This window comes from Lissotriton vulgaris, chromosome 2_1 (assembly GCF_964263255.1).
Source record: "Lissotriton vulgaris chromosome 2_1, aLisVul1.2, whole genome shotgun sequence".
Taxonomy (NCBI): Eukaryota; Metazoa; Chordata; class Amphibia; order Caudata; family Salamandridae; genus Lissotriton; species Lissotriton vulgaris.
The window spans coordinates 1,437,517,447-1,437,544,753 of record NC_141687.1 but is presented as its reverse complement, the minus strand read 5'-3'; positions in this window follow the sequence as shown (position 1 = coordinate 1,437,544,753).

Below are 27,307 nucleotides of genomic sequence, written 5' to 3'. Positions count from 1 at the left end.
CAGATCAGATGACCTTGATGGATGGGTTGAACAAAAAGGGAAAGAAGGGTAGAAGGAGGAAGGATTGGCAAGATGTCATATTTATGACTGTCAGAGAAGGATACATGGAATGCATGCAAAGGTCGCTGATAGGAATCAGACGCATGGGTGGTTGAATGCCTGAAACTCCCAAAATGTTAGAGGCCGAGGAAGTGGGAGGATAGATACATACCACAAATGTTATGTACTGTGCTTGCTGGTGCTACTGTGCCACTATGTGTAGAATTAATTTGTCTTACTGTTTTGCTAAGAGTATATTGTTGCAATAGTCTTGTTTTTTTCTTCTTGATATAGCTACTCCTTCCAAAAGGAAAACAGACAGGAACGAGTTGGCAGCCATGGCCCGGCGACAGAAGCTGGAGTCCATACAAACCGAATACCGGTGACTGGTGGTTCTGGAGGAAGAGGAGGAGGTGGCAGCAGCTGCAGCCCAGTGGCAGGTGGTAACATTTGAAAGTGGTTGTTTTTTTCTTCTTGCCATAGCTACTCCTTCCAAAAGGAAAACAGACAGGAACGAGTTGGCAGCCATGGCCCGGCGACAGAAGCTGGAGGCCATACAAACAGAATACATATGACTGGTGGTTCTGGAGGAGGAGGAGGAGGCGGCAGCAGCTGCAGCCCAGTGGCAGCTGGTAACATTTGAAAGTGGTGAGGCATAAAATTAGTGTTGGAGCACACCGCGGCTTGCGAGCATCCTAAGGAGTGTTCGGGGGTATTGTCCCCCTGAGAAAATTTTGAAAAAGGAGTGGCCAAATGGTGCATTTTCAAGCAAATTTGTCTAGACCAATGCTCACCTCCTTTTTGACTGTGAATAGTAAAGTGCATGTGGTTATGTAGATGCACAGAGAGAAGTAAAAGTTACTAATCTGAACTCCACACCTACATACTTTGAATATATATATATATATATATATATATATATATATATATATATATATATATATATATATATATATATATATATATATATATATATATATATATATATATATATGTATATTACCTACTGGCGGTCGCCAGTAGGTATATATAGTTAGGATTTTTTCTCTATGGGACTTTTGAAAATTCTATGTCTAATAACTTTGGCGTTTGTGGACGGAATCGGCTGAAATTTTCAGGAAAATGGCACATTTTGTTTCTGAGCAGCCCCTGAAAATTTGGGGGGGGGTTCATCAAGGGGGGGCCGAGAAAAAAGGGGGGTCCCAAAACGCGTTTTTCCCATGTTAATTTCCATAGGGCGCTTGGCCTCACTTTTAGCCCGAACGGCTGAATGGATTTGCACGAAACTTGGCAAAATTGTAGGGACTGTTAGCCCGATGTGCCTTTGCTAGGTCTCAATATATGTGCTTCAGTGGATTTTGAGAAATTAACGTTCAAAAAAAGATATATATCTGTAACAGCGCTCCGGGTAGCGCTCCGGTTCGCGTACTTTTCGCGTAACGGAACTTTGCGATGCGAAGCTGATTGGCTCTCTGGTGTCTGTCAACATTCTAAACAGTCCGGAGCGGCCGCCATCTTGTCTCTCGGTAGGATCGAGAGACAAGAGGAGGCCAAAACAAAGGGGGAAATTACCATAAGGGGGCATAGTAGATCCTCGTTGACCCCCTAGGTTTTATGTGGAGGTTTTAAAAGGGCCCAGGGCGTTCTGGGCAGCGTACTATAAGGAAAAAAGAATGATAGACTTTTCAAATACTGTATGTTAATTGTTTGTTGTTTTTGTTGATTATTTTTTATTTTCTTTATTTTTTAAGCATTTTTTTTTATTTTGATTGTGTTTCATAATTTATTAAACTTTCTAACATTTCATTGTCAGAAATTTCATAATTGTCATTGAATATATTTTGTAGTCTATGAGGGTGTAAAATGTCCTCATTTTTAAGCAGGTTATCCACTGCTTCCACACATTGCAGTAGTTCCTGGTCCCTACTTTCATCCATAAATTCATTTTGATTTTCATCAATGTTTCCTTGGCTGCTCTCTTGCAGTACAATTTTAAATTGAACTTGCTGCTCGCCTTTCATTTTGCCTGAAATTTGGATACAAAAAATATATATTAGTAGAGATAGGGCACTGTTGGGATTAATTTTAGATAGGCAGTTTTTATCAGTGAATTTATCTTTTGGCAGTGTATAGTATCAGAGTGGAAGTAGGACTATAAAAAAGTGTATGTGATTTAACCAAGAGAAGCCTAACCCCATCCATAACTATAACAGAGAAGTCTATCTAAATCTATAACTACTACAGAGGGATAGTATATAACTATCAGAAAAAGTTTACCATATTAGGGTATAGTGCACAATATACTTCAGTTTTAAAAATAACAACTTACCTTCACAAACAAGTTGAAGTGTTTAGTAACAATTCAAATGTAATGTACAACAAGAAGTAGCAGCCAAAATGGCTGTGTTTTCTTCTCTTCCTTTATATATATTCAGGTATATAACCAATCAAATGTCAGGTAATAAAAGTAGAAAATGAAAGTAACATTTTCATTGGTTGTCAATTCCAACACTTCAGATGTGTTTTGTGAAGTAATTTACCTCACGGTATTTAGAGAGGTCTACAGGCTTAATGGCTAAATGGAATTTCAATCAAATTTGTGAAAATGAAAGGGATTGTTATGTAGTATGAGCTAATGTATATTTGGTGAGAGTGTCTCCAGTCGTTTTTCTGTGAATTACTTTCCCACCTTTTTTATTGGACCGCTTCCCGGTATGCGTCCCGGTCCGTGAACCAGCAGCGTAACGGGAGTCCACCATTTTGTGTTTCGTTCGAATCAAGATACAAGATGGAGGGCAAATAATGTTCAGAATGGGTAGTAGGGGGCACGGTAGATGTATCTTGACCCCTTAGGTTTTCTGAGGGTGGCTGAGGAGGACCATATGTGCGGGAAAAAAACATTTTTTTTTTTAATTTTGCGCGGTTAGCTTCCAGTTCGCGTACCGGGTAGCGCTCCGGGGAGCGTAGTTTGTTGAAAATTAGAGAAAAAGGTTAGAGAAAAATAATAATTGTGAGTGATCAGATGTAGGGTAGCTCTGAGAAGAGCTTTTGGGTTTATGGTACATTTTGGTACTTATAAGTAGGTACCAATGCACAGTCTTAAATTCAAAATGAAAATTCTGTTGCCCTCATCTGAGAAGTGAACTCCATCTCCTCTGTAGATATCTTGCATGTAGTAACGCAAGTTATTGTTGTACATGGAGCCCATTCCATGGTCTCTCATGTAAGCTGAAACAGATTTGTTTACATGCTTCCTCGACTTCTCAATTTGTGGACAAAATTGGTTGGACCACCTCCATTTCTGTCTTTGGCATATATTGGAATATACCAAGGCAGTTTGAGGAAAAAGTGCCATTAATTGCTCAAAGGTGTCATTTAAAAGCATTTCCAGACCTACCCCAGTCAAAGTGCCCAAATCATTACCTCCACAGTGCACAATTAACAGGTCAGGTTTTGGCAAATGCATAAAGGTTTTCACCAATGGTATCAATTGGTGACATTTTAATCCTCTTTGGCCCAACCACTTAATTTCCACATCTTGTAAATTGAGGTTAGGTAAATTTCTGTTCTCAGCATACCTTTGAGCCCAGTAGATGTAACTATGTCCAACAATCCAGACATTAAACATGGCGAGAGAAGGTTGGGCTGCAGTCAGATGAAGTGTGGTAATGAAAGGGCAGTTGAAACAGTAGGAGTTTGTAAAGAAAAAAAACTGTGGATTTCCAGTGCTAATGATTCATTAGCAGTGATTGGTGCATTTCCATTTCTGAAAACAGAAAGTTAGGGTGCATGGATGTGTTCTTTGAAAGATGTAATTTGAATGGTCAAGGAAAAAACATTTAATGAAAGATTGCACTGGATACGCAGGTGCACTGAGAGTTCAGAGTTCAATTGAAACATTGTTGTGTGAACTTGCAAACATGAGAGGTCTTTCAGGAGGTGGTTGCTAAGCAAAAAAGGCAGAGAGGGCAGAGGGGGGAAGGGTTTTGATTTGAAAAAAGTGAGGGAAGAGTTATGATTGGCTAATATGAGATATCTGTGTAATGAATATCAGCATTTCTGTGCTTTCTATAGCTGCAGCCTCTGGAGTGCATCCTCTTTGTTCTGCTGAAGACAATTTGGAGTATTTCTGAGACTGTTTTGAAACTCAAAAAGTATTTGCTAAGGAGAGAAAAGATTTATTTACTTTAGATAGAGAATAGTATGATTTAAGGAGAAAATGATGAAGAAAGCTGTGTTTTTAAAATGTGGCTTTGTCTCAAGTGATATACAAATAGATTTTGTTTCTTTGAGAAATTGTAATTGCATATTCGGTGTAGCATTCTGGCATGCAGTAACACAAGTTATTGTTGTACATGGAGCCCATTCCATGGTCTCTCATGTAAGCTGAAACAGATATGTTGTGTTTAAAAACGATTTTTGAAAACAATTACATTTCTGGATATGTTCTGCTAGAGTTTCATAGGTTGTTTGGGCCATATTTATAAGGCATTTGAGTGTCTCTGATGTTATTGTTCCCATTTTAATTGAAGAGCTTTCTTCATGGGGCTAGTTTCTTGTAAATACGCTCCCACCTGTGCTTGGTAAATTTAGATTTTGATTATGGGAGTTACATAGCCATGTTAAAAATGTCCCAAAAATGGTGCAAGGGCATTCAAAAAAACGCTTTCATGTGTCTTAAGGACATTTTTAGTCATTTCCAACTGAATGTAGGTATACAATTGATTTATATGTTGTGTTTAAAAACGATTTTTTGAAATCAATTACATTTCTGGATATGTACTGCTAGAGCTTCATAGGTTGTTTGGGCCATATTTATAAGGCATTTGAGTGTCTATGATGTTATTTTTCCCTTTTTAAATGGAAAGCGTTCTTCATGGGGCAAGTTTCTTGTACATACGCCCCCACCTGTGCTTGGCAAATTTAGATTTTGATTATGAGAGTTACATAGCCATGTTAAAAATGTCCCAAAAATGGTGCAAGGGCATTCAAAAAAACGCTTTCATGTGTCTCAAGGACATTTTCAGTCATTTCATCTTGAATGCAGGTATACAATTGATTTATATGTTGTGTTCAAAAACTTTTTTTGAAATCAATTACATTTCTGGATATGTACTGCTAGAACTTCATAGGTTGTTTGGAGCATATTTAAAAGGCATTTGAGTGTCTATGATGTTATTTTTCCCATTTAAATTGAAGAGCTTTCTGCATGGGGCAAGTTTCTTGTAAATATGCTCCCATCTGTGCTTGGCAAATTTAGATTTTGATTATGGGAGTTACATAGCCATGTTAAAAATGACCCAAAAATGGTGCAAGGGCAATCAAAAAAACGCTTTCATGTGTATTAAGGACATTTTAAGTCAATGAGGAAACACAGGTGATGTAATTCTGAAATGAGGAAAAGAAACTCCACATTTTTCAATTACATCACTAGTGTTTCCTAAGTTTATGAATGACATTGTGCAGATGAAGTTTAGGTCTGACCACAGATTCAAAAGAGGTCTGCCCTTTGTTCAAGAGTGAAGTGGACATGACTTACTTCATTGGTAGGCCTTCACATGTATTATCTCCTTTGTTTTCTTCAACAAGCGAAAATCTCATCTGCAACCGTGTGTTGGCCTCACCTCAAACAAACAAAACAGGTGATGGACCGAATGTGGATCAATGACACACATTCACCCCAGTCCAAAGATCTGGGCCCAAACAAACCTCTAGATAGGCCACACCTTATCGTCATCCTGAATCAATCATCTAAAATGTTAGGGAGAGATTTATGATAGGTGTATGCCTGTTTTGTACCACTTTGCGTCACTTTTGTGACGCAGTGGTGGTGCAAAAGATTTGCTATGTTAAATAATAAGTAGGGTGTTAAGTTTTTGATGACTGTTATTCATTTACTGTTTGGTAATAGTGGTTAATAACATTTTTTATTATATTTTTCCACAGATTCAACTGCAGATCATTTCAAAATTTGAAAAATGCCAACTAAGAATCGAATTAGAAAGGCTAGAAAACGTCAAAGACAGCAGGATCATCTAATATTGCAGCAGTCCTCTCCCCAAAAAACTTGTGAAATCACCAAGAAAGCTCCGGGTAAGAGCACGAAATCATTCATAAGAAATATTTGTAGTAAAAAAAGTATTTCAACAAAAAATGTTTCAGTCCAGAAAAAGAGAAGCAATTTAAATGGAAAGGAAAGACCAATCAACAATGTTACTGCTAGAGCAAGAGATAACTCTGTGCATGATAGTAGAAGGAAACAACAGTTTAGGGACATTCGAAAACGAATGTTCCGCAACAGGATAATAGTTAATTTATTAAAAAATATTAAGAAAGGCCAACAGAAAGTGGCATTTTATAAGAAGAAGAAAAATGTAGAGAAAATTATTGATCATGCTTTCGAAATTAAGCGAAAGTTATTTATTTTGGTAATCAATAGAATTAGGAAACTAAACAATGTAATTTCTGATTTCAAATCAAATAGTAGATGGAAGAGAGTAGTAAATCGTAGTAACTTTTGTGAAGTTTTTTCCGGAGAATGGATGCATAGTTCAAGTTGTGAGGCATTTTTTAATGAGGAGAGTTATTTTCAGGATAATGATTTGGTGTTTGCAGTTGACACCAGTGGCCGAGCTTATGAAGTGAAGGATGGTTGTCCAGTTGAAAAAGAAAAACTTGTGACAACAGAGACAGACGAGGTGTTAGGTAATGAGGTTTTAGGAAGACGTCCTAAGGGTCCTGTGTACATTTGGAAGTGTAGTTCTATTTGCAGTGTGCAACAGGATTCCATCAATTTGCTTTGTGATTTTGTACGGACATTTAATAAGAAAAGTTTGAAGCAGAAAATGAAGTTGTTGCAAGAATTAGATCCTTGCAGAGTGAGACAAATGACAGGTTTGCGTGGTCATTCACTGGCTTGTCATTCCAGGAGAGTATGCCAGAGTGTTTTTCATCATTTCAGGATGCTAGCAGTGCATCATAATAAAGTGAGGAAAATAGTGAGAATGTTGTATCATGCTAAGAGTCCAGCAATTATGCTTAAACAATTATGTGCTGCTCTTTTGCATGGTTCTGAAATAGATGTCAAGAATATTTGTGAAGAAATTGAGTTTTGTTACTTTGGAAGTAAAGATGAGAATGTTCAAATTGACCAAGAAGTAGAGGGTAATGTTGAAGATAATGTACAGGTTTCCAGTACAGATAAATTTCAGAAGGAAATTGCCACGTTTCAGATGAAATCAAGTAAGAGGCCTAATTTCACTTGTGTGTGTTGTCGACCCACTTATTACAAGAATCAGATTAAGTTAGTGGATTTATATGCAAAAAGTGAAAGGGAAAATAATAGTGAATGGAAGGATTTTGCCACATACTTGATGGTCGAAAATTATTTTGATTTGGGATCGGATCAACGTGTGTGTACTTATTGTTGTAACAAATTAAACCAAAACCAGATGCCTGCTAGGGCGGTTCATAATAATCTGGAATTGGTTGAGATTCCTTCTGAATTGAAGGATTTAAATACTTATGAATCTATTTTGATTCAAAGTATCCATCCCTTTCAGGCTATTGTAAGAATGGAGCCAAAGACAGGGAAGTTGCCTCCATCAGATTTACAGAGAGGATTAAAGGGAAGAGTTGTTTATTTGCCTCTAGATTTGAACAAAAACATTAACACAATTGGAGTAGAAAAAGTGGAAGAGGAACCTCTGGTTATCTTGGTTAATGGGGTTCCGACAAAGAATAAGAAAATATGGCAAGATTTAGTGGATGTTAGGAAAGTCAAAAAGGCAACATTGTATTTGAAGAAAAATAATAAGTACTATAAGAATGTATATGTTGCAGAAGAGGAAGTAAGTGATGAAGAGGATAGCGATTTGTGTGCTGGCCAAATTGTGAAAGTAGAGGCCTCTAAAAGTGAAGAAATATATGAACATTATAGTGTTCATCCTTTGCATTCCAAGGAAGTCATGGGGAATGCAATTGAGTTGTTTCAAATGAAACAAGCCAAAGGGAGTCCCATTAGTGTTTGGGAGGAAAGTTTGGAAGCTCTGTGTTTCCCACAGCTATTTCCAACAGGTCAAGGAGGAAGATATGATGAGCGACCTCATCAAATTCCTGCGTCTGAATACCGGACTTTACGATTGTATGCAGAAGATCCTAGGTTTAGTCAATGCATTCCCTATTTGTTTCATCTCCTGTTTGAAAGCGATCTGTCTGGACTGTCATATGCAGTGAACCACATCTTAAAAAGTGGTATACAGATGCGAAACATCTCGGCAAGTGACTTTATGCATAAAGTCAATGTCCAAGACAGTATTTTGGATTCTCACCTAATTAATCTCATGGCGTGTCAGCGTGGTACTAATGAGTACTGGTACCGTCGTCATGGTGATTTAAAATGTATGCTGAGGAACTTAGGAACTCCAACACGGTTCCTCACTCTGAGCTGTGCCGAGTATGGCTGGGAAGACTTACTTGAATTTCTACGAGAGGCAAATGGAAATATTGAAAACATTGAATTCAAGACACCTGGAGAACTGTGGGGCATATTATCAAGCCTGTGCGCTAAAATTATCGCCGCTTTATCGGCCGAAAACGGCCGATAAAGCGGCGATAATGGGCTTGATAATATGCTCTATGGAATTCCAATCGAAGCACATGTAAGACATCTAACATGGGCTTCGATTGGAATTCCACAGAGCATATTATCAAGCCCATTATCGCCGCTTTATCGGCCATTTTCGGCCGATAAAGCGGCGATAATTTTAGCGCACAGGCTTGATAATATGCCCCTCAGTTCTTTGGATCCAGTGAATGTATGCAGGTACTTCAATCATAGATTTGAAGCAATGATGTCTTTCATCACAAATAAGAAGAATCCACCTCTTGGAGAGGTGTTGGATTTCTTCTGGAGAAAGGAGTACCAAGCAAGAGGTGCTCCTCATATACATATGTTGCTGTGGATCAAGGATGCAATTTGAAAAGGAACGAAGAGTCCAAGTACATCAACGACTACAACCCAGTGATTTTGTCCATGTGGAATGCTAAAATGGATATACAGTTTGTGGCTGACAACTGTATGGCTGTGGCTCGGTATGTGACATCTTACATCACCAAAAAAGAAAAGACAGAATTGAAGGATATGTGGGAGGACATTTCCCATGAAAAGAGCCTCAGCAAGAAGTTGTACAGTTTCAGTCTGAAGATGTTGTCGCATCGAGAAATCGGAGCTTACGAATGTTCTGACCGGTTGTCTTCAGCAAGTCTCTATGCCAAATCCAGGAGTATCGTTTGGGCGAGTCTTGGTCTTGCTGCAACGCGAAATCGAGTTCTAAAACCTGTCCGGGAAATTGAGTATTTGGCGGAAAAGGAACCAAACAGTACCGACATTTTGAAGACCAACATGTTGGATACATATTATCCAAATCGAAGCAGTCACCTTGAGAATGTTTGTCTATATGAGGTTCTACAAAATTATATATTCAAGAGGAACATCAAAGAAGATATTGAGAAAGGAGTGTATGCTGTAATTGGAAGTGAGGGATGTCTGGTCAAGCAAAGAAAATGCCAATTAGTAAACCATCGAAAATTGAGTGGCGAATCTCCAGAAAAAAAAGAGTTTTTCTATTTAGCACTTTTGCAACTTTTCAAGCCTTGGCGTGCAGAAGAGGAACTGCTTGGAGATTTCCTCTGTTACGACCGCAAGCTTACCGGCTCCAGGAGGGGTCGCGGAGACGCTGCTCACACCGCCTTTGCCACACAGCGCCGCTGGGTCCCTGACGTTGTGGTCGCCCCCGCCGCTGTGCAGCGCCATCGCACGGCCGAAGAGGTTCATCGTATTATCACATGAATGATATCATCAGTGATGTGATCAGTAATGTCAAATGAGATGTCATCAGTGATGTCATCAGTGATGTCATTTGAGATGTCATCAGTGATGTCTTTTGAGATGTCATCAGTGATGTCATCAGTGATGTCACTGACCATGTCATGAATGATGTAATATGTGACATCATCAGCAGTGGATTGCGTGTGCGCGATATATAGTTAGTGCAACTAACTATATATGGAATTTCAATGGTTTTGTGTGAGTAAAATAAGGTTTTGTAAATGTGAATTCCTAACTATATATGGTCTATAACCTATGGTTTTTTCAGTGAATTTTCAAGGTTTTGTAAATGCTAATTCCTAACTATATATGGTCTATAACCTATGGTTTTTTCAGTGAATTTTCAAGGTTTTGTAAATGCTAATTCCTAACTATATATGGTCTATAGCCTATGGTTTTTTCAGTGAATATATATATATACATACATATATAAACATGAAACACACCTTTCTCCACACGAAAGAAAGCAGAAGCCACAGAGGGGAAATCCAAGGAAGCTACTTTATTCACTGGCTGTGGCGAATGCATTTCGGCATGTAAATGCCTTCTTCAGCGCCCAAACAGTCACGATCTGAAACCTTGCGCCTTTGCACGTCCTGACATTTATTTGGGTAATCCCAAACAAGCTCCACCCCCAACAAAGACGTTTGCACACCTGAAGCAAGTCCGTGATCTTCTGTGGACTGCAGCACCCAGAATGCTCGATGAGGCTCCCAGGTAGGATGTGGGTGGGGGGAATCATGCCAAATGGTGCGCTTGAGGCAGGACATAGCGCAAAGTTCAAAACAAAATGTTCCTGCTTTACGGATCAGTGAACACAGCGTCCCTGGGTCCCCAACTGCTCCAACCTTGATGCTCGAGAGTCCAATTCAATGGGGGCAGCCAGACAATGCTCGCCGCCCAGCATGAGGCGGAATGCCTCAAAACCATCTGCTTCTCCTCTCAGCACCCGGGCGTTCCCAGACTGACCGATAACTCGGTTTACACAAAACTGCCAGGAGCAGGATGCCAGTGTAGTCCGGGCCTCTTAAAGGAGCAGGGGCCTCTGAAGCACGTCTCTGGCCGACGTGAAATTGATGAAACACACCTTTCTCCACACGAAAGAAAGCAGAAGCCACAGAGGGGAAATCCAAGGAAGCTACTTTATTCACTGGCTGTGGCGAATGCATTTCGGCATGTAAATGCCTTCTTCAGCGCCCAAACAGTCACGATCTGAAACCTTGCGCCTTTGCACGTCCTGACATTTATTTGGGTAATCCCAAACAAGCTCCACCCCCAACAAAGACGTTTGCACACCTGAAGCAAGTCCGTGATCTTCTGTGGACTGCAGCACCCAGAATGCTCGATGAGGCTCCCAGGTAGGATGTGGGTGGGGGGAATCATGCCAAATGGTGCGCTTGAGGCAGGACATAGCGCAAAGTTCAAAACAAAATGTTCCTGCTTTACGGATCAGTGAACACAGCGTCCCTGGGTCCCCAACTGCTCCAACCTTGATGCTCGAGAGTCCAATTCAATGGGGGCAGCCAGACAATGCTCGCCGCCCAGCATGAGGCGGAATGCCTCAAAACCATCTGCTTCTCCTCTCAGCACCCGGGCGTTCCCAGACTGACCGATAACTCGGTTTACACAAAACTGCCAGGAGCAGGATGCCAGTGTAGTCCGGGCCTCTTAAAGGAGCAGGGGCCTCTGAAGCACGTCTCTGGCCGACGTGAAATTGATGAAACACACCTTTCTCCACACGAAAGAAAGCAGAAGCCACAGAGGGGAAATCCAAGGAAGCTACTTTATTCACTGGCTGTGGCGAATGCATTTCGGCATGTAAATGCCTTCTTCAGCGCCCAAACAGTCACGATCTGAAACCTTGCGCCTTTGCACGTCCTGACATTTATTTGGCTAATCCCAAACAAGCTCCACCCCCAACAAAGACGTTTGCACACCTGAAGCAAGTCCGTGATCTTCTGTGGACTGCAGCACCCAGAATGCTCGATGAGGCTCCCAGGTAGGATGTGGGTGGGGGGAATCATGCCAAATGGTGCGCTTGAGGCAGGACATAGCGCAAAGTTCAAAACAAAATGTTCCTGCTTTACGGATCAGTGAACACAGCGTCCCTGGGTCCCCAACTGCTCCAACCTTGATGCTCGAGAGTCCAATTCAATGGGGGCAGCCAGACAATGCTCGCCGCCCAGCATGAGGCGGAATGCCTCAAAACCATCTGCTTCTCCTCTCAGCACCCGGGCGTTCCCAGACTGACCGATAACTCGGTTTACACAAAACTGCCAGGAGCAGGATGCCAGTGTAGTCCGGGCCTCTTAAAGGAGCAGGGGCCTCTGAAGCACGTCTCTGGCCAACGTGAAATTGATGAAACACACCTTTCTCCACACGAAAGAAAGCAGAAGCCACAGAGGGGAAATCCAAGGAAGCTACTTTATTCACTGGCTGTGGCGAATGCAATTCGGCATGTAAATGCCTTCTTCAGCGCCCAACAGTCACGATCTGAAACCTTGCGCCTTTGCACGTCCTGACATTTATTTGGGTAATCCCAAACAAGCTCCACCCCCAACAAAGACGTTTGCACACCTGAAGCAAGTCCGTGATCTTCTGTGGACTGCAGCACCCAGAATGCTCGATGAGGCTCCCAGGTAGGATGTGGGTGGGGGGAATCATGCCAAATGGTGCGCTTGAGGCAGGACATAGCGCAAAGTTCAAAACAAAATGTTCCTGCTTTACGGATCAGTGAACACAGCGTCCCTGGGTCCCCAACTGCTCCAACCTTGATGCTCGAGAGTCCAATTCAATGGGGGCAGCCAGACAATGCTCGCCGCCCAGCATGAGGCGGAATGCCTCAAAACCATCTGCTTCTCCTCTCAGCACCCGGGCGTTCCCAGACTGACCGATAACTCGGTTTACACAAAACTGCCAGGAGCAGGATGCCAGTGTAGTCCGGGCCTCTTAAAGGAGCAGGGGCCTCTGAAGCACGTCTCTGGCCGACGTGAAATTGATGAAACACACCTTTCTCCACACGAAAGAAAGCAGAAGCCACAGAGGGGAAATCCAAGGAAGCTACTTTATTCACTGGCTGTGGCGAATGCATTTCGGCATGTAAATGCCTTCTTCAGCGCCCAAACAGTCACGATCTGAAACCTTGCGCCTTTGCACGTCCTGACATTTATTTGGGTAATCCCAAACAAGCTCCACCCCCAACAAAGACGTTTGCACACCTGAAGCAAGTCCGTGATCTTCTGTGGACTGCAGCACCCAGAATGCTCGATGAGGCTCCCAGGTAGGATATGGGTGGGGGGAATCATGCCAAATGGTGCGCTTGAGGCAGGACATAGCGCAAAGTTCAAAACAAAATGTTCCTGCTTTACGGATCAGTGAACACAGCGTCCCTGGGTCCCCAACTGCTCCAACCTTGATGCTCGAGAGTCCAATTCAATGGGGGCAGCCAGACAATGCTCGCCGCCCAGCATGAGGCGGAATGCCTCAAAACCATCTGCTTCTCCTCTCAGCACCCGGGCGTTCCCAGACTGACCGATAACTCGGTTTACACAAAACTGCCAGGAGCAGGATGCCAGTGTAGTCCGGGCCTCTTAAAGGAGCAGGGGCCTCTGAAGCACGTCTCTGGCCGACGTGAAATTGATGAAACACACCTTTCTCCACACGAAAGAAAGCAGAAGCCACAGAGGGGAAATCCAAGGAAGCTACTTTATTCACTGGCTGTGGCGAATGCATTTCGGCATGTAAATGCCTTCTTCAGCGCCCAAACAGTCACGATCTGAAACCTTGCGCCTTTGCACGTCCTGACATTTATTTGGGTAATCCCAAACAAGCTCCACCCCCAACAAAGACGTTTGCACACCTGAAGCAAGTCCGTGATCTTCTGTGGACTGCAGCACCCAGAATGCTCGATGAGGCTCCCAGGTAGGATGTGGGTGGGGGGAATCATGCCAAATGGTGCGCTACATATATCATCTGTATATCTATATAAATACAAACATAAATGCATGCATACATATACTTATATGCATACAGATGCATGTTATTTACATGAAAGTTGAAAAAAACACTAATAAAAGCAAAGCTAAAAAGCCACCTCATTACAAACAGAATGGCTTTAACTTAAACGAGGGCGAGATCTATTGCATTTTCAATGGTTGTTTACTTTGGTTCCATCAAGAAGGCATTCAGATGTGTCACACATTTGCCATGAATTCTGAATGTTAGCACTCTAGTTGCACATTAGATCACTGTAGTAAAGCTACTGCTCACTAGGGACGTCTGCTGCTGGTATTCAAAGTGCATGTTTCAGTCTGCATGTCAGAATTTTTTTAATGAAATAGAAGAGGATTTGAGAAGTCACTCAAAATGATCCCTAATTTTTCTTTCTGAAGCACTAATCATACTTTCTATGGCAAAATTAACCCCCTCATGTTGTTCGTTTTTAAATTGAGTGTTTTCAGACTTACCACTTCATTCCAATCAAGATGGCTTCTGGTGTGCCATACTTTTGTCATAAGTAAGACTGTTAGCGCTCTAGTTGTTCTTTAGAACACTCTGGGACATTCTGTCATTGGGCTATACTTGGGGTACATCTGGGTGATATTTGGGCTACATTTAGGCTCTTTTGTCTCTGGTGGCCATCTTGGGAGACTGTATGTCAGAATTCTTTAATGAAATTGAAGAGGGTTTGAGAAGTCACTCAAAATGTGCCCTAATTTTTCTTTCTGCAGCACTAATCATAATTCATATGGCAAAATATACCCCCTCATTTTGTTCCTTTTTAAATTAAATGTTTTAAGAGTTACCACTTTATTCCAATCAAGATGGCTTCAGGTGTGCCATACCTTTGTAATAAGTAGGACTGTTAGCGCTCTAGTTGTTCTTTAGAACACTCTGGGACATTCTGTCATTGGGCTATACTTGGGCTACATCTGGGTGATATTTGGGCTACATTTGGGCTCTTTTGTATCTGGTGGCCATTTTGGAAGACTGCATGTCAGAATTTTTTAATGAAATAGAAGAGGATTTGAAAAGTCACTCAAAATGTGCCCTAATTTTTCTTTCTGCAGCACTAATAATACCTTCTATTGCATATTATACCCCCTCATTTTGTTCCTTTTTAAATTAAATGTTTTAAGAGTTACCACTTTATTCCCATAACGATGGCTCCAGGTGTGCTATACCTTTGTAATATGTTATGTTATGTTATGTTATTTATATTTTTATAGCGCACAGCTGCCCCAGCAAAGGGGCGTCCTGGCGCTTTGACAGACACTATAACATAACACACAACAAGGAAAAAGGTAACTATTCAGACACGGGGAACAAGAAGGTTTTAATCGCCTGCCTGAAGGTGAGCAAGTCATCAAGGGCTCGGATGTGCATCGGGAGCGAGTTCCATAGACCTGCAGCAAGCACCCTAAAGGAGCGACCACCCATTCTTCTCAGTTTAAAACGTGGACAGACAGCCAGGTGGTGCGCCTCCGATCTCAAGGATCTCAAAGGTATATATGGAATAAGTAGGTTGGCAAGTGCCGTCGGCGAAGAAGATTTCAAAATTTTGAAGGCCAGACACAGCGCTTTGAACTTAATTCGCTGTCTGACCGGTAGCCAATGTAAGGCCCTGATAGTACCAGACACTGAGCAATGTCTGGGAAGGCCCACAATGGCCCGTGCCGCGGCATTTTGTACCCTTTGAAGCCTAGAGGCCTCCGCTTGATTCACCCCTAACATCAGCGAGCTGCCGTAGTCCAGCCGAGGTAGAATAGAGGCCTGGACCACAAGCTGTCTGGTAGGGGGATCAAAATACTTTAAGACCGGCCTTATTCCCCGCAAAATGCCATAGCACGTAGCAGCCACCTTCTTAGTGTGATCCATGAAGGTGAGCGCAGAGTCCAACCAAATACCTACATTTCTCACTCCAGATGCTGGAATAGGAGTGACACCCAACTCTGGTGGCCACCACTGTGTGGAAAAAGGGTAGGGCTATGACCTTTTTCAAGATTTGCCCGGCGCTAACCGCCCTTGTACCATTCAATTTACCAAGCAATGAGGCAGGCGCCGGAGACCAGAAGGCAGGAAACAGAAGTTTTATTCCGACGGAGCAGAACACATCAGATCAGACAACAAGGTATCGTCTCGAGGTGCTCTAACAGCCTCTCTGAGGCCTGGCCTCTTATACACCGGTTTATGGCATGTGACCTTTCTTTATTACAATCATAACATTGTGAAGTAAGGAAAAAGACATCCCCATAATCCTCGTGTCAATCCCACCCCCGTATACCTTCACAATAGAGGTCCTCAACCTGCTGATAAGAGGAGGGGGTCATCACGCAGCTGAATGTTTCGCCAAGTCTTAGGGTGTGTGCGCCTGATCATATCCCAGGGGGTAGGGAGGCCCTGATCAACAGTGTGTCCTTTGAAGAGGGGCAATTGCATACAATGAGGGGCAGTAAATGGTATCTCCCGGCTTAGGCAATAGCCTCGGACCTGTGTGGACAGTCGGACACGGGGTAAGAGGTCATCAAAGGAGTGGTATTCATGTCGCGTGGACAATTGAGCGCGGAGGGAAGGTTTACCAACAGAGGGGCATTCATGGGAGGAGAGGAGGTGCTGGTCAGGCGCTGGCGTGACTCCCAAGGACAGGGTCATGCAGAAGGGTTATGCTCATGAGGGGGAGGGAGGGGGAGCCAGGGTGCGCGGAGGATGCTTGCTGGGTCAGAGGGGCGCGCTGGCGATCGATCGTGGACAGGGAGACCATGATACCTAAAATGGCTGCCGTGCACGTCGTACGTGGGTGACAAGCTGGCGCAGATGATGTTTAGATCGCAAACTAAAATTCCACAGTCCTCCCTTTTAACATGTCTCGCCAACTTGTCAGTTTGGATTTATCCCCATAAGGCCACGTATCTCTACTTCATAGAGGGGACTCATGTGCTCATTTCGGAAGTCCAAAGTCTTTGGGCACATACAGTTAGATATAAGGCCGCACAAGGATGGCAGACATTGGATACCTAAGCAACACCCACATAATATTACAACAGGTATCAGTATGAAGGAAAACAACCTCCAACCCCAGTTCTTCAAAGTGTCCCAAAACCAGCTTCCAAGCGACCATCCTTCTTGTTCTTGGTGAACCTCTGAGGAAAGTCTGTGGAGGTGTTCAATTGCCTTGTAGACGGAAGGCGAGTTGTCAGGCACGTAGGTGCAGCAGCTAGATCCGATGATGCGGCATGCTCCTCCTCGGTCGGCTAGGACCACGTCTAGGACAAGGCGGTTTTGAAGGGTCACAAGACGGACCGCCTGAAGCTCCGCCGTGTTGTTAGCGAGGATGCCAGCCGTGATGTTGATTGTCGTTTCTACTGCCTGGGTCAGGTGTCGGATAGCGCGGCTGTTTGCCATTGGGCCCCACAGGGGAACAAGTCCCTTTGCTGCATCCACGAACTGAGCTCCAGTGGAGTCGGCTTGTTCCATGTCATCTGCACGCCTCTGCCGGTGATGGTTAGCAGGGGCTACATTCGTGGGGGGAAGAATGAAGGCAATGTAGCAGATACCCTTCCAACCTTTCGGGAGCCAGGTGTAAGCTTTGGTGCCACACACAAAGTACATATTTGGAGAAGCAACAAAGGAAGGGGGGTCGGCTGAGTCCAATGTTCTAATGATTCGGCAGGAACTGCGACCCACCGGCTGTGATCCCTGGCCTTCGAGACACACAAGACCTGTGACATTGATGACTGAAAGAGCCACGGTCAGAGTGGCGGTAGTTTGTTTCTGCAGATGAGAGAACGTGGATCTAGCTGGATTGTGGAGTACCTGCACTTCAACACGTTCTTTGGCTGGAATGTCTTTAAGGAAGGTGGCGCCTGTGAGCGCAGGACACAGGGCAGCAGAGGTCTTTTCGGTCTTGTTCAGCCAGAAACCAGAGTAGAAGTGCGACACTATCTGGCTGGAGGTGGCGTTGTCCTTGTGGCTCTCTTGCATGAGGATCAACCAGGCGAGGCAAGAGCCGTGAACTGAGAAAGGAGAAGGGATGAAGGGGATGGAGTGTCCAGTGGCATGCGGGAGCAACCCGCAGATCCAGCAGTTCGTAGCATTCGCAGCAAGGTTGTGTTGGTGCAACAGTTGCACGAAGGAATTGTTCCAGAACTCCTTCCGCCTTTCTCGGAGCTGAGGCGATAGAGAGATTAGGTGATGCTCTTTCAGGGGTGTTGGTTGTGCAGTAGGTAGCAATGCCTCATGAGCCGGTGCGCTTTCCTCCAGAATCCAGAAGGAGGTCATGAGGAGGAGGCAGAAGAGGAAGACAATAAAGAGGGCGATTGTCTTTGATTTGTGCAAATTGTCAGTCTTTGGGTTTCTATAGTGGGTATTTCCTGTTGCTTCCATCATCTTCTTATCTGGCGCTTCCATCATCTTCTTATCTGGCGCTTCCATCATCTTCAAGGGGCTCGGTAGTGGGCAGAACCACGGACTTCATTTAGCTTCTCTCCCGGCAACCCTTGGTTGTGCTTAGGTCACCGTTCTGAGATTCAACTTAGTCCGAGGTCTACTTAGCCGAAGCTCCCTCCTTTCGACGCAGGAAATACCCTTCTCTGGATGGCACAGTGGGATCAGAGAATTTTGCAAGTTCGAGTGCCTCAGTATCGGGATAACAGTTCAATGTCGGTCGGTCTTTGTTCAGGAGCTCTTCTTGGGTGTTGACGTTTTCTGTCGTGGCCAAGTTCGCAGACACCTTCCGGCAATGATGTGCGTGCAGCCAGTGCCTCTTCCCCTCCACTCGAAGCGCCGTCCGTGTGGTAATCAGCACTTGCCAGGGGCCCGTCCACTGGGGTTCCAGACTCTTGGTTCGCTGGAAATTTCGTATTAGCACGAAATCTCCCGGTTGGATGTCGTGGCCGGGGCCCCTGGAAGCATCGGGGATGGCCTGCTGCACCTGTTGATGAATGACAGACAACGTCTTAGTTAATTTGCACAAATAATCAGACAGTAGGACGTCCGGGACGTCATGAATGGAGGTCGGTTTGGGAGCGGTCCAGAGGTTCATCGGTCGCCCGAATACAACCTCGTATGGGGTCAAATGGTGTTTGGTGGGGGTGGAGCGCATCGATAGCAGGGCCAGAGGGAGAGCGTCCGGCCATCTAAGTCCGGTGGTTGCCACTATTTTTGACAATTTCAGCTTCAGTGTGGCATTATGGCGTTCCACCAGGCCGGCGGATTGGGGGTGGAAGACTGCATGAAATCTCTGTTTCACCCCCAACCCCTTTAGGATTAGTTGGATAACCTCAGCTATGAAGTGGGGGCCATTGTCGCTCCATAAAATTCGACAAAGGCCATAGCGAGGGAAGAATTCCTTCAGCAGTACTTTAGCAGTAGTCATGGCAGTGTTGTCACGGGTTGGATAGGCCTCTACCCATTTGCTGAAGGCACATACGATGACTAGTACATACTTCAAGCTTTGGCATCTCTCTAGTTGGATGTAGTCCATCTGAAGGACCTCAAAGGGGTGATTGGGGGTCCCAAACCCTCCCCGGGGTACCACAGTTCCCTTCCCGGGGTTGTGTCGCAGACAGATAAGGCACTGCTGGACTAGGCGTCTGGCTGAGTCGGGGATTTTGTCGTTGTGCCAGACTGTGGAAATGAGTTCGATCATGGGTGCAGATCCTATGTGTGCGGGGGAATGAGCCATAGTCAGTATGGGGATCAGGTATGAGTCAGGCAGTAACCATTTGTCTGCATCTCTTGTTCGCCAGCAGCCCTCATCATCCTTCAGACCCACCCCGGCCCATTTAGTTAGTTCGTGCGGGGTGCTGGCCGACTGGATATCTCTGATCATTTCCCTTGCGTCAGTCCATTTCTCTGCTTGTGACCTGGTCACATACATGCGTGTCACCGTCCTATTCTCAGCTGTTGTTCGTGCAGTGATGTCGGCTAGTGCATTCCCTTGTCCGACTAAGTCTGTCACCCTCTTGTGTGCCTGGCATTTGATCACTGCTAGTCGTTTGGGGAGGAGAACAGCTTCAATCAGGGCAGAAACCAAATCTCCGTGAAGGATGGGGGTGCCGTGGGACGTCAGGAATCCCCTCTCCCTCCACAGGAGTCCAAAATGGTGGACCACCCCGAAGGCATACTGGCTGTCTGTATATACGTTCACGGTGGTCCCTGTGGCTATGATGCATGCTCGTGTGAGGGCTATCAGCTCTGCCGCCTGGGCAGACCGTTGTGTGATGCAGGCTGTTTCAACTACTGTTCGGGCTGTAGTTACTGCGTAGGCAGCTGAAGTGGTGCCATCTGGGAGTTTGATGCATGAGCCGTCTACCCATAGCTCTCCATCGGGGTCAGTGAAAGCAGTGTCTCGGAGGTCAATTCTACTCCTAGTTTGTTCGTCCGTGAGGGTCACACAGTCGTGTATGGGAGGAACGTCAGGGTCATTTTCAGGCAAGGGCAACAATGTGGCGGGATTCAAAGTCGTGCATCTCTTTAGTGTGATGTGGGGTGCAAGTAGCGTCAGTTCGTACCCTGTTAGTCGTGCGCTAGTCAGGTGTTGAGTCTTGGTTTGGTTCAGAAGGGTGTCGACTGCATGGGGTACTAGCACAGTGAGGGAATTGGAAAGTACGATTCCCTCGCTCTGACGGATAGAGACAGCAGCGGCAGCTACTGCTCGAAGGCAGGCAGGCAAAGCTCTGGCTACAGGATCAAGAGTGGCGGAGAAGTAGGCACAAGGGCGCTGCTTAGGACCAATTGATTGAGTCAGGACAGACAATGCACACCCCTCCCTTTCGTGGGTGAAGAGGGAGAAGGGTTTGGAGTAATCCGGGGTTCCTAGGACGGGTGCTGAACAGAGTGCATTTCGTAATTCACAAAAGGATGCTTGACACTCAGGGGTCCAAGGGAGCGGGAAGGAGGCATCTTTGGTTAATAGGGCAAGTAGGGGTTTTACAATGAGGCTGAAGTTAGGTAACCACTGTCTGCAAAAAGAGGTTAGGCCAACCAAAGAGCGGACTTGCTTTTGTGTTTTTGGGATGGGGGTGTCTAGGATGGTTTGGATTCGGTCGGGTGTAAGTTTTCTTCCTTCTTTGGACAGGAGATGGCCTAGGTAAGTCACTTGTGGCTGGCAGAACTGCAACTTCTTTTTGGAGACCTTATGGCCATTTTCTGCAAGAAAGTGTAGGAGTTGGACAGTGGCTGTCGTGGCAAGTGGGGTGGTGTCGGCCGCCAAAAGGATATCATCAACATATTGGATCAACACCACTCCATCTGGTAGCTGGAAGGCATCCAGCTGTCTCTTGAGGGCCTGGCTGTAAATGCTGGGGCTTTCAGTGTACCCCTGGGGAGCTCTACAGAATCGGTACGAGCGGGATTTTAAAGTGAAGCCGAAGAGATAACGGCTGTCTGGATGGATCGGGATAGAGAAAAACGCATTTTTAAGGTCGATGACAGTGAAGGTGGTGGCAGTGGACGGGATGAGGGTCAGAATGGTGGTAATGTCTGAGACCACGGGGTATCGGGGTACAACCACTTTGTTAATCTCTCGCAGGTCGATGATGAAGCGGTACGCTTTCTCATCTCCTTCACCTTGTTTCTTAACAATAGGTAGGATTGGGCTGTTGCAGACGTTGCTAACCACCTCTTCAACCACTCCTGCATTTACCAGAGACTGAATGATCGTTACCAGTGCCTTCTCGCCTTCTGGGGATATCCGATATTGCGGGAGTTTCGGGAGCATAGCGTCCTGTTTTACAGTTATATGAATAGGGTCAATCATCATTCGTCCCACATCAGAGTCATTTTTGGCCCATTGGTACGGGGGCAGGGTGTCAAGTAAAGACAGGTCAGCGTCAGTTATGGAGCACATGTGTCGTGCAGGGCAAGATTTGGGTGTGTCCGGATTGTCGTACAGGATGACTCGGATTCCATCTGGGGAACACCTAATGGTAGCTCGAAAATGTTTCAGTAAGTCAATGCCCATAATGGCGTCAGGGGAGTTGGAAGAGAGCAGAAATGTCGCGTCAGTGGTGTTGTTTTCTAGGTCAAAGGTAATAGGTATGGACAGGGGATTAGTGGAGGGCGTTCCATCGAAACCTATCGACGTAATGTGTGAGCCAGACAAGGGTGCCCTTGGAATCAGTCGTTTTGATAACACACTACGTGTCGCCCCAGTGTCTACCAAGAATGGAGACTCTGTACCCAGGACCTTAGCGGTGACATAAGGACATTGCTGGTCAACACAGAGCTCGACTGGATCCCTCCCTTGCCCCTGGCAGTCCTATGCAAAGTCGGGGGTATTTTCACCTTCGGACAGCTGATATTGGTTCTGCCGAGGACGGTCAAATGTGTTCAATCTCCCTGATCTGTCATTGTTGGTGTCGTTAGTGTGCCCTCGTCCTTGTACTCTATTTCTCGGCCCTCCTGCCACATCCCTGGAGTCCCTATTTCTATTCATCTCTAGCAGAACCGGACACTGGGATTTCCAATGGCCGAACCCTTTGCAGAAGGCGCATTGGTCATTGCTAATGTCTCTACGTCCAGTGTGGGGTGTTGGGGTGTGATCTTTAGGAGATAGATCTCTGGGGGGGGTTGATTGGTAGTTCCCCCTTTTTCGTTCCCGTCCCACCGCTATACCTTGTATCTGGGCTATCATTACCCTTTCTTTTAAATCTTTCTTCTTTTTCTCGGACGCCCTATCATTCTCATTCTTTTGGTGCTCGTAATACTGAGCCATCTGAAGGATAGCTGCGGGTTTGGAGGCCCCCCAACTACTCTCACTCGTCTGCAGTTTTTGGGAGACCTCTTGTGATAGGCCCTTTACATAATTTTGTACGAACAGGTGTTGTCCGGTTGCGGTGGTCATGTCTTGGCCACTGTAGTCGGAGAACACTGTCTCGAATCGGGAGAAGTATTCTGACACATCTTCCTGGGGTTTCTGTCGACAGGCCGTGACTATCGACCAGTCTACCTTTCTTTCTGGGATCAGCGTCTTTAACTTCTGAACTAGTTTGTCTGGAAGTTCTAGTATGTCCTTTACTGGTTTCCTTCCTGGCTCTCGCTGTCTATCTAGTTTACCGAGTTGGTCCCAGGTATGTCCAAACAGATCCGTGTGGTCAGCCTTCCGGATTTGTTTCCACACGTCAGCTGGCAGGCATAACCCGAAGAACAAGTCAATGTCCGCTAAAGTCATTATCGTCGAACCCAAAGCTGTGCCTAATTCGGTATAGAATGCTGTCGGGTTCTTTCTCAAATCGGGCAGAGTTTGTTTAAAGGTTAGGATATCTTGTCGGTCCCATGGTTGGTAAACCCAATTATACACAACTCTCCCTTTTGCATCTGCATGATTGATATCATCGCTTGTTCCCAGGCCACGTGGTGGGATCCAATAAGGGGCCGCCTCTCTGATGGGCATCATAGTATTGGCTACTTCTACTGGGGTCGTTTCAGGGGCTGTAACCTTGATTTCTGGTTTTTGTTCCGTGAGGTGGCGGAGGACCTCAAGCATTTGCGTGAAGAGCTCCGTCGCCTCACATTCAGTCCCATCTCCAACGTCAATCTTCCTATACAGCGTTGTTAGTTTAGCGGGGCCCTTACTTTGATACCTATCTTCATATGCGTTCAGGGTGTGGTAGCTGAATCGCAAAATGAAATGCCGTCTGTGGCTGTCGGTATGTGAATTATATATGTTCATTGTGTATTCTTCGCTCTCCCTTCGTTCTACTAATGTCTTTGCTATTTTGTCGATCCCATCCCGCTCATCTTTGCTCAACCTATTTGGTCTGGCTGGTGGTTGTTTGCTAGCCTCAGGGTCGTCTGACGATGTTGTTAATGTGGCTGGTGCGGAGGCCGCGAGGGCCGGTGCACTAGCGCTAAGATCACTTTCGCTCGCACTCGGGGCTTGAAAACTTTGTTGGCAGGGGGCATATGGAGGGGGCATGTAGATGATTGGGGGACCTAGCAGTAACTCATCGTTCGCCCGTTGTTTGGAGGGCACTTCAGGGTAGAGCGCAGAGGGGGTCCTAACAGGACATTGGCCTGTCGACCCTGATTCTTGATTTTGTGTAGTTTTCTTTCTTTCTTTTATTTCTTCTTCTAGTTGCTTAGCGGCTAGGTGGGCTGCCTTTCGTAATTCTTTCCCTATTTTCGCTTCTTCTCTTTTCTTTCGTTGTTCCGTTTCTTTGCGCCACATGCCTATACTATCGAGCATAGTGGGCGTGGTCTTATTCTTCTGGAGCGCTATTTCCAATGTTTTTATTTTGTTTTCATCGAAGGAACCTATCAGTGGCCACTGACTTTCAGGGTTCTTTTTTGTATATTTATGCCATAGCTTAGTATAAGCTATAGTGACTAGTCCATGCTTAGTGAACATGTCCTTATTAGGGGTGCCTTCCAGTGGAGCCGGATGGTTCATCTCTAATAAGCGGTCCGGGCTGTACAGGCTATCAACCAGTGGGGAGAAGATAGGCATGACGGGTTACAACGGGGACAAAGGTCTGCACTACCTATCTTATCACGGCGGGCAAAGACTAGACAGAATATTTCTATTCTCCGTTGTTTGCCGGCGGTGAATACCTCAAAAGAACCAATACCGAACAATCAGTGTTCGGTCAATCAAACAATCAGTGGGGAGAATAAGTGGGTACGAAAAGTTTGCGTTACCCACCCTTTCTCTACCTGCAAAGAGAGACCTTGTTCTTCCCTGTTTGTAGACAAAGAATCTCCAGACAATAATTCCCGAACGATAGTTCGGGAAAACAGTGGGGGAGGAAGATAGGCACGACGGATTACAACGGGGACAAAAAGTCTGCGTTACCTATCCTTCACTGCTTGCAAAGAGAGAGCCTGTTATTTTCTCCGTTTGCAGACGGTGAATCTCCAGAGGGTTCAACAAAGCGTAATACTAGTATTATCCAAACCAAACAATTATTCCTCAGTTTGTCGTGTTTACACGACCTTACCCGGACCGCATGGACGGTTTCCTGTCTTCTGAATCCAGCGCCCGATCGTCCTCTCTTCTTCGTGATGTCCGTGGCACTCCTGATGGTTCCCAGTCAGGACCGTAGATCACTCGAGAGAGGTCTGTTCGGAACTAGTGAAGGTCGGATGATCGGCTGTCAGACGAGGGTCTATCGGACACAAGCTCTTCCCGATCGTTGCAGTTGTTCACTCTGTCGTCGGGACCTCTCCCACTGGATCCACGTGTCGCTGATGGGCCCCACGCTTTGGGACGCCAATTGTGGAAAAAGGGTAGGGCTATGACCTTTTTCAAGATTTGCCCGGCGCTAACCGCCCTTGTACCATTCAATTTACCAAGCAATGAGGCAGGCGCCGGAGACCAGAAGGCAGGAAACAGAAGTTTTATTCCGACGGAGCAGAACACATCAGATCAGACAACAAGGTATGGTCTCGAGGTGCTCTAACAGCCTCTCTGAGGCCTGGCCTCTTATACACCGGTTTATGGCATGTGACCTTTCTTTATTACAATCATAACATTGTGAAGTAAGGAAAAAGACATCCCCATAATCCTCGTGTCAATCCCACCCCCGTATACCTTCACAATAGAGGTCCTCAACCTGCTGATAAGAGGAGGGGGTCATCACGCAGCTGAGTGTTTCGCCAAGTCTTAGGGTGTGTGCGCCTGATCATATCCCAGGGGGTGGGGAGGCCCTGATCAACAGTGTGTCCTTTGAAGAGGGGCGATTGCATACAATGAGGGGCAGTAAATGGTATCTCCCGGCTTAGGCAATAGCCTCGGACCTGTGTGGACAGTCGGACACGGGGTAAGAGGTCATCAAAGGAGTGGTATTCATGCCGCGTGGACAATTGAGCGCGGAGGGAAGGTTTACCAACAGAGGGGCATTCATGGGAGGAGAGGAGGTGCTGGTCAGGCGCTGGCGTGACTCCCAAGGACAGGGTCATGCAGAAGGGTTATGCTCATGAGGGGGAGGGAGGGGGAGCCAGGGTGCGCGGAGGATGCTTGCTGGGTCAGAGGGGCGCGCTGGTGATCGATCGTGGACAGGGAGACCATGATACCTAAAATGGCTGCCGTGCACGTCGTACGTGGGTGACAAGCTGGCGCAGATGATGTTTAGATCGCAAACTAAAATTCCACAACTGGTTTCCCCATAGCTCAGCGTGCTTCCCTAGTACCAACACCTCCGTTTTGGTGGCATTCAACTGAAGGCAGTTGGTGCGAAGCCAGCTTGCTACTGCCACAAGACCCGCTCGGAATCTGGGGGCCTCCACCTCAGGGTCTCCACTAAGTGTCACAGCTAGCTGTGTGTCGTCCGCATATGAGGCCATCGTTAGACCGCACTGTTTGACGACATCAGCCAACGGTTTCACATAGAGGTTGAACATTGTAGGGCTCAACGAGGATCCCTGTGGGACTCCCAGCTCCAGGGAGTAGGTGGCAGATTGGCCTGGTGGTATAGCCACTTTAAAGGATCGATCCGATAGAAAAGATCGAAACCATTGGAGAGCGACGTCAGTCACTCCAGCCTCCTGTAAGCGTTGGATCAGTATATGGTGGGACACAGTATCGAAAGCAACGCTTAGGTCTAATAGTAATAAGTAGGACTGTTAGCGCTCTAGTTGTTCTTTAGAACACTCTGGGACATTCTGTCATTGGGCTATACTTGGGCTACATCTGGGTGATATTTGGGCTACATTTGGGCTCTTTTGTCTCTGGTGGCCATTTTGGGAGACTGCATGTCAGAATGTTTTAATGAAATAGAAAAGGATTTGAGAAGTCACTCAAAATGTGCCCTAATTTTTCATTCTGCAGCACTAATCATACTTTCTATGGCAAAATATACCCCCTCATGTTGTTTCTTTTTTAATTAAATGTTTTAAGAGTTACCACTTTATTCCAATCAAGATGGCTTCAGGTGTGCCATACCTTTGTAATAAGTAGGACTGTTAGCGCTCTAGTTGTTCTTTAGAACACTCTGGGACATTCTGTCATTGGGCTATACTTGGTCTACATCTGGGTGATATTTGGGCTACATTTGGGCTCTTTTGTCTCTGGTGGCCATTTTGGGAGACTGCATGTCAGAATGTTTTAATGAAATAGAAAAGGATTTGAGAAGTCACTCAAAATGTGCCCTAATTTTTCATTCTGCAGCACTAATCATACTTTCTATGGCAAAATATACCCCCTCATGTTGTTTCTTTTTAAATTAAATGTTTTAAGAGTTACCACTTTATTCCAATCAAGATGGCTTCAGGTGTGCCATACCTTTGTAATAAGTAGGACTGTTAGCGCTCTAGTTGTTCTTTAGAACACTTTAGGAGGCTGCAGTAGAACACAAAGGAATCAACTGACAGTCTCTGTCCTTGTTGGATGTACATGTTTTACTGAGAATGTCAGACTTCATTTTCACATGACTGAGAAAG